The sequence below is a fragment of the Pocillopora damicornis genome, chromosome 5 (genome assembly GCF_964200805.1).
Source record: "Pocillopora damicornis chromosome 5, jaPocDami1.2, whole genome shotgun sequence".
Taxonomy (NCBI): Eukaryota; Metazoa; Cnidaria; class Anthozoa; order Scleractinia; family Pocilloporidae; genus Pocillopora; species Pocillopora damicornis.
This window is the reverse complement of record NC_142674.1, coordinates 18,721,629-18,740,216: the sequence shown is the minus strand read 5'-3', so window position 1 is coordinate 18,740,216 and position 18,588 is coordinate 18,721,629. Positions and strand designations below refer to the sequence as shown.

The following is an 18,588-nucleotide window of genomic DNA, read 5'->3' as shown; positions in this document are numbered from 1 at the left end:
ACATCTTGGGAAATGAAAATTTTCAACCCCACTTCAAATTTTTCACGCAGTTAGGCACTCAGGGGGGATGCACAGAAATGCCTTTTATAAAGGTCGCAGCACTCATGTTACCATGGTAACAACGACTGCTTGTTCGAGGCCTGGGGCCTCATTTTCATGCAAAAACGTCGCAAAAAAGAGTGAAATGTTTATTTCTCTATCTCAAGCTAAATAAAACATTACAAATTGGCACTTCTACCATACATAGTGACATCATTCGTCTTCACTTTGACTTATTCAATTTTCCCTGGGAGTAAATGTGAACACACCAATAGATTATTTATCTCGGTAAAGTTTCGGTCATTTTTGTTGACGGGTAAAACAGGGGATACGTTTATCTGAATTTCTCCAAAAGTACACCGATTCTGGAACTGAAACTACTCTCCTAGCTGGGTATAATATTCTATTTCTTAAATATGTAAAAATCTCTGCGGGCCTGCCTCTACTTTTTATAGGGGCAAAAATCAGATATTGCATAATTTGGCGATGTTTACATCTGATGTTCTCAACAACAAATGTTTCAAACAAATGAAACTTGCAAGGCTTTTAAAGAATGTTACCTTATGAGCAATATCCCGAAGATAAATCTCGCCTCTGGTTGTCATCTTTAAAAAAAAATTGATCAACCTTTATGGAGGACAACTTGACGTAACTACAAACATTACACCTTAAATCGTGTGCATATCATCCAGATTTCGAGTGCTTCACCTTCTTTCATGGGAATTTTGAGCAATCCGAAGTCCTCTGAAGATACACTGATAAACTTGTATGTCATTTGAAACATGTTGACGTTGGCTGATCTACACGAAACTATCCTCACACCGGTCATTTGTCATAAACATGTACGTTATCACGATGGCGTGACGTTGTATTTCTCTGTAAAGCTTCCATCGGTCGCTCCAAAGAAGACGAGAAATGGCTGTTTTTCATATATGTCAGCAGATTTCCGCTTTATGAAGTAAAAACACCCCCAAAAAAATAGATAAATTAAAGGAGGAAAACCTTGATTAACCGCTCGTAAACACTGAGAATCTGAGAGTATAAATCGTAACTTGTCAGCGGCAGTACTACATGTAAAACCCACTTGCAACAATAGCAATTTGAACGACATAGGTATCTCCTTACAAAGAGCAGATTCGGGCAGTTATCATTTCCTTGTGACAGGAACTAAGATATTTCGAATCATCTGAAAACTGTCCGAAAACTGTTAGAAAATTTGCATAAGGTATGATGAGGAGAGACTTATCACCACCGCAGTGCTATCGAGTCGATCAATGTTTCCTTCCATGTCTTGATAAAGAAAGAATCATAACAAAGTTCAAAATAAAAGATTTAATGATATCATAATGTCATAATTCCACCTTTAAAACAACTTATTATCCACACGCAAATCGTAACTTGTCACTTGAACGAAACTCCCCATGGCTAATATGTAATCTGGATTGCTTCATGTCCTTCAGGAAAAAGAACAGCGATTTCATCACCATTATTTTCCATACTTTTCTCCCGGATATCTTTTACAAGCTTAAAGAAAGATGAATATAACGCAATCTCCCAGTGATTTACAAGAGAGGAAGTCAAAGGTCTCTTTAATTTTCCCCCGAGGTGGCCGGCTCACCAGGAAGAAAAAGGAGATCGTTCGGTCCAATAATGTTAGTCTGTGGAGATTATAAAGCTAACAACTGAGAAGATTGTGCCCTTTTGTTCATCAGTGACAGCATTAATTATTTCAAATCTGTATTTCTCGGTCCAGGTGACACCAAAAATAGTTCCTTTGTAATTTTGTAAGCACTTTCTATAGCATTTTATTCTCAAGGGAAATAAATCTCAAGGCTCAAAGCCAATATAACGTTCGAGCACATGAAAGACTGCCTGAAAAAAGCTAAATTTATGGAAATCGATTGCGATGAAATCATTGTTCCGTTCGCTGTACCGCAGGGATGCTGATTAGTTCAAAATCTCCACTTTGTGATTATTTTCGCGCGAGTCGTACAAATCGCTATTGTGGCGATTGGGTTTTACATGTGGTACTGCCGCTGACAAGTTGCGATTTCTGCTCTCAGACTCTCTGTGTTTACGAGTGTTCAGTTGGGGTTTTCTTCTTTTTTGAGGGGTTTTTTTTTACTTAGAATGCGCGGAAATCTGCTGATATATCGAAAAATGTCCATTTCTCGTCTTCTTTGGGGCGACCGATGGAAACTTCATGGAGAAATACAGCGTCACGCCATCGTGACAACGTACATGTTTATGACACTATGACCGGTGTGAGGATACTTTTTTGTAGATCAGCCAACTTCAACAACACTCTTGAGATAGAGAAATAAACATTTCACTCTTTTTTTGCGACGTTTTTGCATGAAACAAGCCGTTGTTACCATGGCAACAAGAGTGCTGCGATCTTCAAAAAGGGCGTTTTTGTGCATCCCCTCTGAGTGCCTAACTGCATGCAAAATTTGAAGTGGGGTTGAAATTTTCATTTCCCAAGATGTTTGATTCTTACTGAGACTTGTTCTTAATATCAATAGCTCTATCAAACTAGAAACTGTGCAACTATTTCAAAAATAAAATTAAATGGCGTTGTCGTCGTCAGGTACGGCCATCGAACATTTCCAGGCAGAACTCCGCCAAACTAACATCTGTAGCGTGACCCGGAAACTTTCCGTAGGAATTGTTTAAGCGCGTGTTCATGCTCTCTGCTAGACAATAATTTCAGAATATTCTGCAGATCTCTTATGTTTATTTGCTTGCTTCGATCGTAAAGTATCCTCAATTTTTTTCACGCACTTTATTACTAAATGTAAATCTACATCTCTCTCGATCGAGTGTTGCCGGCGTTTGATTGCGTGACTTGTAAAATTAATTAAAGAATGAGCCAGCAGACTTCCTGCAATTTCCCTTAATGAAAAAATTCCAAGACATAGCCAGTTGTTTTCGTGGGAAAAGAAGATAAATTTGAAAGAAAAGTGAGATGCAAAGGTCTGTATTTTTTGTAGCCTAACAGCAGCTCCTGCAGTCTTCGTCTACATTTTGCAAGCTAAATCGTTGGCATCGGCCTCGGGGACCTCTTGAATAAACCATCTTTCGTTTAGGACAGATAGCCGGCTGAAGTATCGAGCAATTTGCTGCTCTATCAACCAGTTAGTCTTAGACAGCATTCTGGCCAGTGTCGTCTCTTAAACTCGATATTTGGGAAGCCACATAAGAGGCGGTTGCCCTACTAGTCTCCGCCTCTGTCCAGCACACGTCTAGGAGATAATTCTTTGATTTCTGAGGAAAGGCAGCTGCTTTTTGTGTTTCCCAAAGAGCCCATCCAAAGTCCACCTGGCTAGTTAGGGATTGTTCGTCAGAATTTTGCCTCAGGTCCAACCTTGAATGTAGCCACCCCCCACAGAATGGCAAGCCTCTGTCCATTTCCTCTTGATTTCATCATAGGTGGATTTTTCTGTTAGCTTCACTTTGTGTTCGCCTATGTTCAGGTGCTTTTGGTCCGGAAGGAAGTAAATGACTGAAACTTCTTAATACATCCTTCTTCTTAACAAGAATGTCTCGCTTTCTTGTTCTGTCTGTGACGGATTGGGTACAGTTCTCGCCATGACCTGGGTTCAGTGATTCGTGCACACTGATAACCACCCGCCTCTACGATTGGTTTGCTGAAGGTTTTTTATATGATGAGCCTAACGAGGCCCTGAGGTGTTCCAAACTGCGCCAGTTGGTCTGCGCTATAAGCTTGTCGCAGTTCCAAAAACAGAGGAAAGCTTGGCCACCTCTATTTTACAGTATCTGCGTATCCCCAGCAATCATACGATATGAAGTTCATCTCAGTCACAAATCACCAGTTGGGAAAACTGGTTTTCAGATAAGCGCTCTTCTTGCCCTTCTTCCTTATTCATTGCCGACTCTAAGATATCAGTTACAGAACGCGTTTTATTAGATCTAGAGTCATCTCGCCACTAAGAAGACCAGCCACCAGCTTTGATTTCTTCTGCCATCTTCAGATTTACCTCTCTCTCAACTTTACGTCTCCGATTTTTATGAAGAGGATACTGGATCTACGAACCCGAAGGTCAGAATCTAACAACACGTCGTGCGCAATATTTGAGGCATAAAGTGAAATCGCGAGGTTCCTAAGCTCCAATTAAGTCAATACGAGCTGGAATAAGCTTCTCTGACGAAACGCATGTTTGGGATACACTGACGTCTCTCTTTTATGCTGTACACCCACGAATTACGGGGTATGAGCTGTTGCCGTCCCTGGCCAGCACGAGAAAAGTAATATTTGATTCCGCAGTTAGTTTCAAATGAACAAGACAACTGCACCATCGTTACTCTATCAATTCGAATGTTAGGTTGAATTGAGGGCTTTTTAGACACTCGATTACTTATATGGCATCACTACGAAGACGTAATACAACTGATACACGTACACTACATAGAATAAACAATGTCTGTTGCGCTGTTGCGAGAGGGAGGAAATTAACAGAAGTGTAAACTCTTTGAAAGTTACATTACGTTTCAGAGATGTCTATCTTCGGGTGTTACAAAACATTGACCCCTTCTTTAATTTACTGGGAGAAATGAACTTATTCTTTAATATAACAATTATTATATAGCGCCGATATCAATATTGCCATTTTCATCAGTGTTTATCAGCGTTTGCAACAGGGGTTCTTTTAAACAAAAAGTGATAGAAAGATTTTCAGTTCTGGTCAATATTGACTTTTCATAGCCTACTTCCAAATCTGAGGGAACGCGCTAAGCTAAGGGAATGAAAACAAAAACATACATCTATGATATTGCAAGAAAGACAATTAAAATACAAATAAACATAGGAACCCGTGTGGCTTGCCCTTTTGCAGCGTGCAGATATATTTTGAGTCAGACCTACACACCTAAACCCGACACCACGCAATAAAACACGAAAGAGTGCTGCCTACCAACTGGCTCGCACGTGTAAGCTGGAAAGGCCGTGACACTCAGCGAAAATAATGGCAAATGTAGACGATATTTGCGGTCAAAAAACAGGCAAATAAAATAACAGAAGGTTTAAGAACTTTCTAGAAGTGTTACCTTGAAAAAAAAGGTAAACAATTTTTACTTCTCAAGAAACGTCACGCAGTCACGCTACAAATACTATTTCTGCGTGGAATTTCTTGATGGTGGGAAGAGGAAACAACATTTTCCAATCTTGTTTTCTGGAAACATGGCGCAGTTAACGAATTTCGTGAGGCTATTGATATTTCCTTTCAAATGAGGGGGAAAAGTTTCCCGTCATCTACGGTCTGGAAAAGCAGAAGTTGTTGCACACGGGACTTGTACGTCAACAAGCACCCGACATGTGACTTTAGGATCTCCTCTCCTGTCACAATTTCCTTCTTGTGAACTGTGCGACAATGATAAGAAACAATCAAATCTTAGAATAATGAAGGTTTCTTTCCTTACAAAAGCCCTATTTGCTGATTTTAGTAAATCTCCAAAGTAATAGACGACAGAACAAAGAAACGGTACGATTTTCTAACCAACATTTCGCCTAGCTACATGTATCTCTTTCAACGTGAAATTTTCCATTCCTACCAAAAATCTCGAAAGTTTTTCACATTTTTTAGCATTCTTGATCAATCATCTTGTATAATGAGCGATGAAATGTAGATTTACTTGATCAAGTGACCGCCTGGAGCCAGAATTGCGTGACAGGTGTTATTGAGAGAAGCTTGTCACAGTCGCAGATTTTAAAAGGCATCCAAGACAAAATACGGCAGTGCCCAAAAATATTTTTGATGCTTTTCAGAGATGAAATAATGGATTATAAAGGGGAATTAAGATTAGTGTTGTAGCTTTCTGGCAAGGGGAGATATTTGACCTCAAAGTTATCAAATATTTGGGTGAATCGAAAAGTCGTATCAAGAAATGGCCCATTGTTCCGGGTCAACTTTTCCAAACAAAAGTCCTGAGTAATTGGTAGTCCTGAGGTACTTTGGCTGAAGGGAGGCGGAAAAGCTCGTAACTGATCGAGAAAATTATCGGAGTGGCAATTTTGCTGCACTGTGGGAGTGGGTAGTGTAGATATGAACTAGAAAAATCAATCTCCATCGGTGTACCCAGGGGTAGACTTGACCCTCGTTTAGCGCATCGAGCCAAAGGTTCGCAAATTCAGAAATAATTAAATTTATCCGTATTGCAGTGACTCATTTAAACCACCTCTCTCTATATGTAAGTCAAGTCGCCTGGTTTTTACCAGTCAGTTTTTTCAACGTACAAATATATTTTTTGGTCTTACTATTGATGTTAAATACAATCGAAAGTGACGGTTTTCTGTGGAAAGCCTCGAGGCGATTGAAGACCTTGTTTCTGGCGCACAGCTGTTTTCAAACGAGGCCTTCATCATTTTTAGAACCAGCATGTTTACCTAACACGAGGATCCTTCTTTGCAAAAACGCCCAATTCGTGTAACTATGTTGATGATACAAGATATGCTGATCAAAGCAATGATTTCTAGTTTTTGCGACAGCATGTATTTGAGTTATTTTCGTTTTCAATCAAACGCGTGGCAAGATGAGGGTGCGATGTTTTTTCTCTCACAAGTCTCACAATGAAGAAGGTGCGAGTTTTTTTAATTTTTCATTTACAAAAAAAGCAGGTCCTGCTTAAAAGTAAGTCTCTCTCATTAAAAACTACCAGAGTTTTACAGCAGATTTTAACAATCTTTGTTAAAAGTAAGGAGCTGTCAACAGCTTCTCCAAATTTTCGCAGTGACCAGGCGCTGGCGCACAGCTGTTTTCTAATGAGGTGCTGACTTTCTGGAACCAACAAGTCTACCTAAGAAGAGGATTTATTCATTTAAGTACTTTGAGACTGCTTGAAGTTGGAGTGACCGTTCTACTTTTAAAAAAGGAAAAGCAGATCTTGCTCGTACAAGACTTTTCTAAAAACTGTCAAAACTGAATTCTAGAAATGTTTTTAGAATGAAATACTGCTAAAAGCAAGTTTTTTCGAGGTTTTGGCAGAGTGCGTTTGTTATCACTTTTTATTTGTTCCTTTTGTCTTTTACCTTGGGCGTGGCATCCAACGAAGGTGTGATTTTTTTTCATCGCTTTAAAAAGATGTGGCGAAGAAGGGCTAACACTCGGAACGTCAGCTTTTTTACTCTTTACGGTGGCCAATTTACATTTTCAACTCAGTTGTTAACACTTAATTACCTCTTTTTAATTTTGTCTAGTATTTTCAAAGCGCCTCAACGTTAAATTATCACGATAGGATTTCAATTGAGTTTTTTCCTTTTTGCTTTAGGCAGTGTTGCACTTGTTTGTGATTTTGAAAGTTAGTTCTCTAATTTAAAAAGGACTTTCATCAACCTGTAACGTAATTTTAGTTTGAAAACTTGCTCTGGCCTCCAGGAAGTCTTTGAGCAAATACTGACGATTCGTGTCGGAATTTACTATGAATATTTATACAGCTCCACCTTGCGCGAAAGCCACGATGACCATAATTCACGGACGTCAAGAAAACGCAATACAAACGATCTGCTCAAACCTCAAGGGCTTCAGAGCTACAATACAAATTTAAGCTGACAATGAGGACAAACAGATTAAACAAAATGCGATGTAAATTTACGCTGATATACCAAATACTTAAAATTTGTTGATAAATATTTTTAACATGACAGTTTTTAATGAGTCGTCGACATTGTAGTTCAAATAAATTTATGGAGCTGCAAGTATGACTATTTTTTTTCGCCATACACACTATCTTGAAATTTGCTTACGTCCTTTTCATATTACTCATAGTTTATTGAATTGTCGTCTGTCTTGTCTCACGCAACGTTAAATCAACAGGTAATAATGGCTCGAAATTATTTGAAAAGTTGCTATTCTTGTAAAATCGTTCATTTTTTTCCTACGGCTTTGTCACCTCAAGTTAGACAAAAAGCACAACGTTTTCCGTCCTTATGACAAAATCATCCCGACAATTTGTGCACGATGAAACATTTAGCCGGCTTCACGCACTCCGTAGGAGTTTTAAAACATATTTTAGGCGCACTTTTACCAGAATAAACAATACATTTTCCCCCATTATTTAATATAGTAAATGTTTGTTCAAGATGACAGACAAGACAGATACCAGAAGCTGTTTATGTCTTTCTATAGGACACCAAATTACTTCATTAATAAATTATCTCCTATATTTTTCCAGCTTGTCTAATTCTTCGGCGGAAGTTGCTCGAATTTTCAAGTTACATTTGAAATTGTTTAAGTTCTCATTAGATGTGATATGCCACTGAAAAACAGCTCAGTAATTTCGAACTTCATTATTATTAAAGAAATAAAACGTCGGAAAAATAGTGTGATTCACATTTCTAGTCATTAAGTCTCTATTGTTAAGATATGCAATTGTATTAGTCTTAATGAACGGATGGTTTAATTTGAAAACTGTCAAACAATCTTTAGAACTTATGCATAGACGAACTTTTTTCAACAATCGTTACCTATTTGTTTTGTATCTGAGGCGAAGAACTGAACATAAATTCAAGAAAAAGTTCCAGTAAAGAAGAGTGAAGTTGTTTCAAAAACAGCTTCAAGAGATGGGGTTTTGCCTAAGTTAAAGAGGCTTGCATTTTTCGGGGAACTTATTCAGCGTCGCTCTTAAGGCCCTGTTTACCATTGGAATGGTCTCATTCGCGTTTTCAACGACGTAGAGAGTACTTTATTTAGGCAGGCGATAAATTAAATCGTGCTATTTTTTGCAATTACGTAGAGACCAAACTGTTCGAGTAAAGCTCCTGTGGACTTTTCTATCGATTACGACTCATCTTTCGTTAAATGTGTTTCATTGGCGCCTTGAAACGAAGTAAGTACGTGCATGTGTATAATATGGAATTAGCAATCAAGGAAATGCAAGACTAGAAATACAGAATATTGTGGTGAAACTCGTAAGATTTCCTTTGCGAAGCATCGTGTGTGTTATAGTCTTCATCCTGAACTTTTCATCTTACACTTAACGAAGGGTAAATTAGGATTTGCCTGGTTTTTACTTAAGCATTCATGAAATAATCAGTTTGGGAAGTTAAACGCTGACAAACATAGCAATACTGCTTCCGATGAAGGAAAACAACTCAAGGCCACTCAGAAAGTGGCATTACATCGTTGTTTTATAATCGATAACAGAATCCTTGGAACCTTTTAGCCATCACGGAAACATTACAACATTTAGGTTTTTAAAATCATGAAGGAACATTAAGCAGCAGGCTCGTAGTACATCAACGTGGTAAGACATCCAATAAATTTTATTCGTGCCTCGAATTATGCATTGCCTCTATTTCATTTTTTACGGTCTTTTAAGGAGACGAGTCTATGAGGAAACGGTTGCTAGATCCTTTTTTCCTTATAACTCTACTTTTGGTGTGCTTTCTTGTAAAAAGAAAAAAAAAAGAAATTATAGGTTCCGCGTAACTTAACCAGCCCAGGAAAAATGGAGGAAAATTAATACTGCCTTCATTTGCGGATTTTTGCCTATCTGATAACAGGAATTTAGGATAATTTCATATGTCTCAATTCCGCGCTCAGATATTTCCTCATGATTTCAGCTGAGATAAAGGAGGTTAACACATAAAATGCTTGGGACAAGACAAATTTGAGTAAAGTTTTTAATTGCATGTTTTTGTTGATGTCGCTGTTACCGCTGTTATATTTTAAATTCCTAACTTTTTGTATAAAAAGGCCCTAGATAAATAGCTCCAGCCCTCTCCCTCCCAAAAAACGGTTAAAAAAAAAAAGTTGAAACAAGGACAAAAATTGGTAGCATCTAGCATCACTTGTCTTTTGTAGAGAGCATTTTCGATATTATTTTAGGGAAGAGAACAAAAGCCATTAACAAAAGCTATACGCAAATTTTTCTCAAGTTCCTTTTCTATTTCGTGATCGATAAGTCATAAAAAAAAACTTTATTCTTCTTTATAAACCTTTCTTCTCTTTCTTCATTATACAGGTCCTTGAAAATTCAGATTTTTCCTACTTGAGTTTACACGATCGCCTTTGGTTATTTAGACCGATTATTATAGAAAGAGGAAATTTATGCTAATTTCAATTGAGACAAGCCATCTTTGTCTGCCATCACGCAACAGATTCATACATGGGGTGATGTATGAATAAATTCAGTATACATTGGACAATTCGACTTTTTCCAGGAAATAGTAAACTTAGATTAAAAATGTCAAACTCTATATTTCCCAAACCAGAAATATCGAAATAATCGGCAATTTAACGGTCGACAGATGCCACTTGCTACTGAGGTGAGTACCTTTAAACTGATCATTGAACATTTTTGTGCTAATAACTTTCTCTTAGACTTGCACAATACGCGATTTTAATTAACAAATAGAGAAGCCTTGTCTGTGCTCTGTTCTGTCATAAAGCACGCAGGAAGCGGCTAGAGCACGAAAGAAGTGTAGGGAGAAACACGAGACGTAGTCGAGTGTCTCTCCCCACTTCTTGAGTCTTCCCTCGATGGAGAGAACTGAGTCTCTTAGGAATATCTTCACATGTTAACATACGTATTAGACACCGAAATTAGTCCTTTGACCAACATTGCAAAAAATTCGATTAATTCTTTTTTAGGTCCAATTGACGGCGAAAAACGCTAGGAAAAGCAGATACTTAGACGTTAAGTTGTACGTTTTTAATCCAAAAACTTTTGGATTAAAAACTCCCTATTATTTAACATAGTAAATGTTTTGTTCAAGAAAATAAAATTTAATGATAATTATCTTGTTTCTTTCAAGCAGCTGAAGATGTTTTCTCGCCAAGTGTTTGTGATACCCACATTTGGAAGCTCGGTAAATTTCATTTTCGTTTTATTTCAACTACACAGAAATAGGATTTAAGGCTGAATATCAAATCTTACCATGGGGTGAAAGTCAAACTCAAGTTTTTCATGCATTAAGTACAGCATTTCCTACCTTCCAAGATCCAACGTTCTTTGGTGCCCAACACTAGACTTCTTTAGCCAAAAGCGTTTTCTTTTATTAGTCTGGTAGCTATCGGTTACGATAGAAACTGTTGGTTTCAAGCCAAGATGAAAATTAATGTTAGAAATGAACTTCCCTCTTCCTGTTTGGGCTCTTTGCACAAAAAGCTAAATTGGTAGAATATACGCGGCGAAGAATTTAACTTAGTGCAACGGATTGACTGGAGCAATGTGTCTTGGACTATAAAATGTCATTATTAATTCCTTGAAAGTGTCGCACGTCACGTCAGGTGCAAAGGCATTATAATTATAGTTATTATGTCATACAAACGCAATGCAGGTGAATTTGAGAGAAGAAACGAGAGACTTTAATGGTTTGGGAAAATGGTTTTGAGACTCACACAAACATAGATAAAGAGGAAAATTTTGCACTTAGTACTCCTTAGCTTGATGAATTTTATTAAATTGATTACAGTGTGTATATAGGGGTTGAGACGTCTTTATCCGCAGTTCAAATACATGACTTTCCAACCGTTTATTTCATCACTTCACGGGTTTATTTAGAACCAACATCATGACCAGCTCCCAGTTGGCTTGTTAGCTCAGTTGGTAGAGCGCTGCACCGGTATCGCAGAGGTCATGGGTTCAAATCCCGTAGTTTTTCCTTTGGCAAACAATAGCACCGCATCAATTCGGCCGTTGGTTGCAAATAATCAAAATGGATTTTTTCTCTTAGTGTCATGTCCGGTTCTACTAGAAGAAATGGCCCATTGTTCCGGGTCAACTTTCCAAACAAAAGTCCTGAGTAATTGGTAGTCCTGAGGGACTTTGGCCGAAGGGAGGCGAAAAAGCTCGTAACTGATCGAGAAAATTATCGGAGTGACAATTTTGCTGCACTGTGGGAGTGGGTAGTGTAAATATGCACTAGTAAAATCAATCTCCATCGGTGTACCCAGGGGTAGACTTGACCCTCGTTTAGTGCATCGAGCCAAAGGTTCGCAAATTCAATAATAATTAAATTTATCCCTGTTGCAGTGACTCATTTAAACCACCTCTCTCTATATGTAAGTCAAAGTCGCCTAGTTTTTACCAGTCAGTTTTTTCAACGTACAAATATATTTTTTGGTCTTACTACCGGTGTTAAATACCATCGAAAGTGACTGTTTTCAGTGGAGAGCCTCGAGGCGATTAAAAACCTTGTACCGGCGCACACCTGTTTTCAAACGAGGCGCTCATCATTTTTAGAACCAGCATGTTTACCTAACACGAGGATCCTTCTTTGCAAAGGCGCCGAATTCGTGTAACTATGTTGATGATACAAGATATACTGATCAAAGCAATGATTTCTAGTTTTTGCGAAAGCATGTATTTGAGTTATTTTCGTTCTCAATCAAACGCGTGGCAAGATGAGGGTGTAATGTTCTTTCTCTCACAAGTCTCACAATGAAGAAGGTGCGATTTTTTTTATTTATCTTTTGCAAAAAAAGCAGGTCCTGTTTAAAAGTAAGTCTCTCTCATTAAAAACTATCAGATTTTTACAGCGGATTTTAACAATCTTTGTTAAAAGTAAGGAGCTGTCAACAGCTTCTCCAAATGTTCGTAGAGGGCAGGCGCTGGCGCACAGCTGTTTTCTAACGAAGCGCTTACTTTCTGGAACCAACAAGTCTACCTAAGAAGAGGATTCCTGTTTTACAAAAGCACAGAATTCTTGCAACGATGTTGATGACACAAGATGTACTGATCGAGGAAATTATCTCTAGTTTTTGAGAGGACATCTATTTTGAGTTATTCTCGTTTTCAGTCAAACGCCGGAAAGACGAGAGTGTGATATTTTACTCACAAGTCTCACAATGGAGAAGTTACAAATATTTTGTTTTTCGTTTGTTCTATATTCTCTTTCGGAGAAAAAAAGCAGGTCTTGCTTGAGCTTACACAGTTTTACGACGGATTCAAACAGTCTTTATGAAAATTATAAAGCTATCAACAGTTTTCCCAAATATTCCCTTTGTAGAAAGCGGACGTTAGAACTTTATGTTTGTTCTCAATCAACCGAGGCGGCATTTAACGAATCAAGGGGTGTGATTTTTTTCGCGTGTTAAGTTTTTGCTGGGCTTATGCATTTACGCTACGGTAAGCAAGTTATGGGAGGCGATTGCGCAGCGCTTTATGCAAACTAAGAAAATAGGATAACTTTCGTAGCGCGAAATTCGATTGCCCTAAAATTTGGTAGATGAATCTGACAGCGTCAGTGATGTGATTGAATACACGTAACCTGTTGAGCAGAAAAAAAAGGAAGAAACTAGCAGAACATGACTATGCGAAAAAAAATTTCACCTCCTGCTATCACACAAGAGGATGAATAGGTATCAATTTGATGTCGGTTTGTGTAAACACAAAAAAATTGTGGGAGGAGATTATTCAGTTTTTCTTGCTTACGAAGCGCGAAATTTGAATATACTCGGATTGAACTGTCGAGTCGAATGGGAGAAATTGACCGAGCGTGTGCGACTATTTCCACTCGCCATTGTTTTTTTAACTCCTTTCGTTGAATTGAAATTCGGAAAGAGAAAGAAAAACTACATGAATTAACGACGCACGAGGCTTCGGACGTTATTGCCAGGTTTAAATCACACGCTAGAGGAAGGAGAATATGAACCTTTTTGTGCGCATCAGGAACAAAATCTCATTCACGCAGCGCGAAATTTAAATACCCGCACATTAAACAATCGAGCAAATGACGATAGTCTTCTACATGATTCAACGGTGTGGTAAGCTTCGGACGTTAGTATCGGTTACACATGCTCTCATCACCTTTGTATCGCACAGTGAGCCTCTAATTGAATATATCTTTCGTCAATTTTAAGCAATGTAAAGGAAAAAACGGTGACATTTCTTTACTTCAGATACGAAAGCTACAGTCGCCCCACCATTCACCCCACCGTGACTATTTGCATCCTAAAAAAATCTACCATAATCACCCTCACGGGGAGGATTTGTCGTATCATCAGTTTTGCTGATGGTTTGAATCTGCCGCTCGTATGATAATCGGAAATTTGAAAAATCCCGCGTGTATTATAAAGCTGTTTCCGCCATTGTTCCTGCTCAACTTTCAGCTGATCCGCTTTTCTTGATGCGTCTAAAAACACAGTCATTTATTTGCCTCTGTTGATTAACAAACCGTCGATAAAATTGACTGATACGTGCGTCGGATATTAACTGAGGATGCAATAATATATATGCAAACTCTCAGAGTAATTGGTTAAATACCATTGCAGTGGGAAATTCATACATTTTACCTATTTTCAAGCGATTTCCTTGATGAAAACCAAGAAAAGCTAGGAGGGGGAAGGGGTGGTCTATCTCCCCCCCCCCCCCCGAAAAAAACTAAAACAGAAACCAAAGAAAAGTTTTGGGTAGAGCCTTTAAACTGGCAAAGTTTCATTGAAAACGGTGAGATGGCATGAAGTACGACTGCCTGATGCTCTCGTGGACACACTCTTAATTAATCCTTCCGCTATATTATTTTCCTGTTTTTTGACTGCAAATGTCGTCTGCATTTGCTATTATTTTCGCTGATTGTTCCTTTGTCTGGTGTCAGGCCTTGGTGTGTAGGTCTGGCTCGAAAGATATCTGCACGCTGCAACACGGGTTCCTATGTTTTCTCCTTTTTATTTATTTGTATTTTTATTCTCTTCCTTGCATTATCACACATGTATGTTATTTTAATTTCCTCGCCCCGTTCCCTCAGATTTGGAAGTACGTTACGAAAAGTCAATATTCACCAGAACTGAAACCTTTTCTAACACTATTTGTTTCAAAGAACCCTGTAATTTATAATTTATTTCTCAAGGGAATGTGTTTTTATTTGCTATTTATTTCCATTAGAATATGAAACTAGTTCCCGATAAGTTTTTTTGTTTCGTGACTGCCAAAAATTGTGTTTGTGACAACATCAATTGTGAAATCAAAAGCAATTACGCCCGAGAAATTCGCTTTTAACCTTCTGGCTGCAGGAGGCAAATCCATGCAATGAAGCGCTCTAAGACCTCTGCAAAGTAGAGAGATAACCTGGACAAGAATGTAATGTGTTGAGGGGTCAAATATTTACACTAAATCTGTGACCCTTAAGCGGATCACATACTCATACATGTAACGTCCGAAAAATGTCACGCATGTATAACACCGTATGCGCACCTGACGAATTCTTTCCACTAACTTCAATAGTAAAGAGACAACCTATTTACTATTTTTTATATGAGCAAGTTTATTCTTACCCTACTTGTAAAACTCCTTGATGAAGTCTACTATTGTCAGACGAAACGCGTGTGAGATAAATACAAGTTTTTACTTTCTCAGTTCGTGCAGTGATGCTCACCGGTTTGTTACGTCAAAAACGCTTTAAATGTGAAGTCATGTCGACCTCGACAGAAAAATTAAGCTCACCCTGTCATAATCAATGGTTTAATATCGTAAGTACCAATTTAGGTACATCATTGCGCTTTGATCACAATAATGAAAAAATGTGCGTTTTCTCACGCTCACCAGATTTATTCTTTGGAAAATTATTTGACTGGTGGGCGATGTCGCTTTGACATCTCTGAAACGTCCCTAGAACTCTTAAAGAGTTTACACTTCCGGTAATATTTTCCTCCCTCTCGCAACAGCGCAACAGACATTGTTAATCCTATGTAGTGTACGTGTATCAGTTGTCTTCATAGTGATGCCATATAAGTAATCAATTGTCTAAAAAGGCCTCGATTCAACCTAACATTCGAATTGATAGGGTAACGATGGTGCAGTTGTCTTGTTCATTTGCGACTAACTGTAGATCCAGGCCAGGGACGGCAACAGCTCATACCCATAAATTCGTGGGTGCAAGCATAAAAAACATTTGAGAGACGTCAATGTATCCCAAACATGCGTTTCGCCCGAGAAGAAGCTTACTCTAGCTCCTATTGGCTTATTTGAAGGTTACAAAGGCCACGATTTCGCATTATGTAAATGCTAGTATCCTCCTCATAAAAATCGGAGACGTAAAGTTGAGAGAGAGGTAAATCTGAAGATGGCAGAAAAAATCAAAGCCGGTGGCTAGTCTTCCTGGTGCCGAGGTGAATCTAGACCTAATAGAACGCATACTGTAACTGTAATCTTGGAGTCAATAAATAAGGAAGAAGGGCAAGAAGAGCGCTCATCTGAACATCAGGTTTCCTAACTAGTGATTTGTGACTGAGATGAACTTTATATCATATGATTGCCAGGGATACGCAGATACTGTAGAGGCGCTCACATAAATAGAGGCGGGCGACTGGCACAGTTTGGGGCACTTCAGGGTCTCACTAGGCTCATCACATTAGAAACCTTCAGCAAACTAATCGTAGAAGTGGATGGTTATCAGCAACGTGCACAGATCTCTGAACGCGGGTCATCGCGAGAACCATTCCCTATCCGTCACAGACAGAACAAGAAAGCGAGATATTCTTGCTAAGAGGAAGGATGTGTCAAGACGTTTTAGTCATTCACTGCCATCCAAAAGCACCTGAACTTGAAGGCAAACACAAAATGAAGCTTACAAAAAAATCCGCCTATAATAAGATCAAGAGGAAATGGACGAAGACTTACCATTCTGTAGGGGGTGTCTACGTTCAAGGTCGGACCTCAGGTAAAATTTTGACGAGCAATCCCTAACTAGCCAAGTGGACTTTAGATGGGCTCTTTGGAAAACACAAAAAGCAGCCGCCTTTTCTCAGAAAGCAAAGAATTATCTCCTAGACGTGTAGGGGAGGAAACTAATGAGGCAACCGCCTCTTATGTGTCTTCCCAAATATCGAGTTTAAGAGACGACACCGGCCAGAAATGTATGAATAAGGACAAAGAGGCGGATGTCGATGATCTAGCTTCAGAAGTCGAAACTGACCGAACAAGGCAGAAGATAAGGAGGAACCTTGCAAGGTTTAGACGAAGACTGGAGGAGAGGGTACAGCTGCTATTAAGCCAAAAAAATAAATAAATAAGGACCTTTGCATCTCACTTTTCTTTCATATTTATTGTCTTTGCTCACGAAAATAATTGACTATGTCATAGGATTTTTTTTATCAAGGGAAATTTGCAGGAAGCCTACTGGTCAAAATACTGCTAGCTCATTCTCAATAAATTTTATAAGTCACGCAATTAAATGCCGGCAACACTGGATCGAGAGAGATGTAGATTTATATGTAGTAACAGAATGCTTCAAAAAAATGCAGATACTTTACTATCGAAGCAAGCAAATAATCATAGAGATCTGCAGATTATTCTGAAATTGTTATCTTGCAGACAGCACGAACAACGCGCTTGAATAATTCCTACGGAAGTGTTCGCGTCACGCAACAGATGTTAGTTTTGCGGAGTTCTGCATGGAAATGTTTGATGGCGGTAAGTGACAACTACAACGCTATTTTAATTTTCTTTTCGGAATAGTAGCCCAGTTTTTAGTTTGATAGCGCCATTGATATTTGCTCTCAAACGAGAATTTCTTGTCTGTAGAGGCCGAATTTGTAATAATTTCAACCATAATAATGTTAACTAACACGCAGCACGTGACTTTAAAATCTCCTAAAATGTGCAATGATGATGATAAAAAATCGAATCACGGGAACTTGTACGTCAACAAGCACGCGACATTTGACTTTAAAATCTCCTCTCCTATTACAGTTTCCCCGATTGTGAACTGTGCGATAATGATAAAAAACAATCAAATTAATAGACTAATGAATGTTTTGTGCTGCACAAAAGCCATATTTGCTGATTTTAGCAAATCTCCAGCGTAATAAACGACATTAGAAAGAAAAGCTACGATTTTCCCATCGATTTTTCGCTTACATGCGTCTCTCTAAACGTGAAAATTTCCATTCCTACGAAAAATCTCGAAAGTTTTTCACATTTTTTAGTTTTCTTGATCAATCATCTTGTATGAAGAGCTAAAAATGTAGGTTTATTTGGCCAAGTGATCAGCTAGAGCCAGAATTGCCTGACAGGTGTAGTTGTGAGAAACTTGTCACAGTCGCAGATTTTAAAAGGCATTCAAGACAAAAATGTGGTAGTGCCAAAAGATTTTTTTGATCGTTTTCAGAGATGAAATGATGGATTATAAAGGAGAATTAAGATTAGCGTTGTAGCTTTCTGGCAGGGGGAGATATATGACCTCAAAGTTGTCAAATATTTGGATGAATTGAAAAGTCTAAAAACACAGTCGTTTATTTGCCTCTGTTGATTGACAAGCCGTCAATCAAATTGCCTTATACTTGTGTCGGACATTAACTAAAGATGTAACAAAATGTGTGCAAACCCTCAGAGTAATTGGTTAAATACCATTGCAGTGAGAGCTTTATACATTTTACCTATTTTGAGACGATTTCCTTAGTGAAAACCAAGAAAAACCGGGGGATGGTCTATCTCCCCCCGGAAACAAACCACTTTGTGTTTTTTAGTGTTGGGGTAGACCCTTTAAACCGGCAAAGTTTCATTGAAATCGGTGAGATGGCATGTAGCGCGACTGCCTGGCGCTCTCGTGGACACACTCTTAAGGTGACCAAGGGTTGTCTGATATCAGAGTAT

General features: G+C 38.5%; 1 protein-coding gene across 1 annotated transcript in view; it reads left to right on the top strand.

Moving 5' to 3' along the window:
* LOC113664492 (SRSF protein kinase 3) overlaps positions 1–18,588 on the top strand; it is a 75,063-nt gene that overhangs the window by 49,064 nt on the left and 7,411 nt on the right. The gene's annotated exons all lie outside the window — the stretch shown is intronic.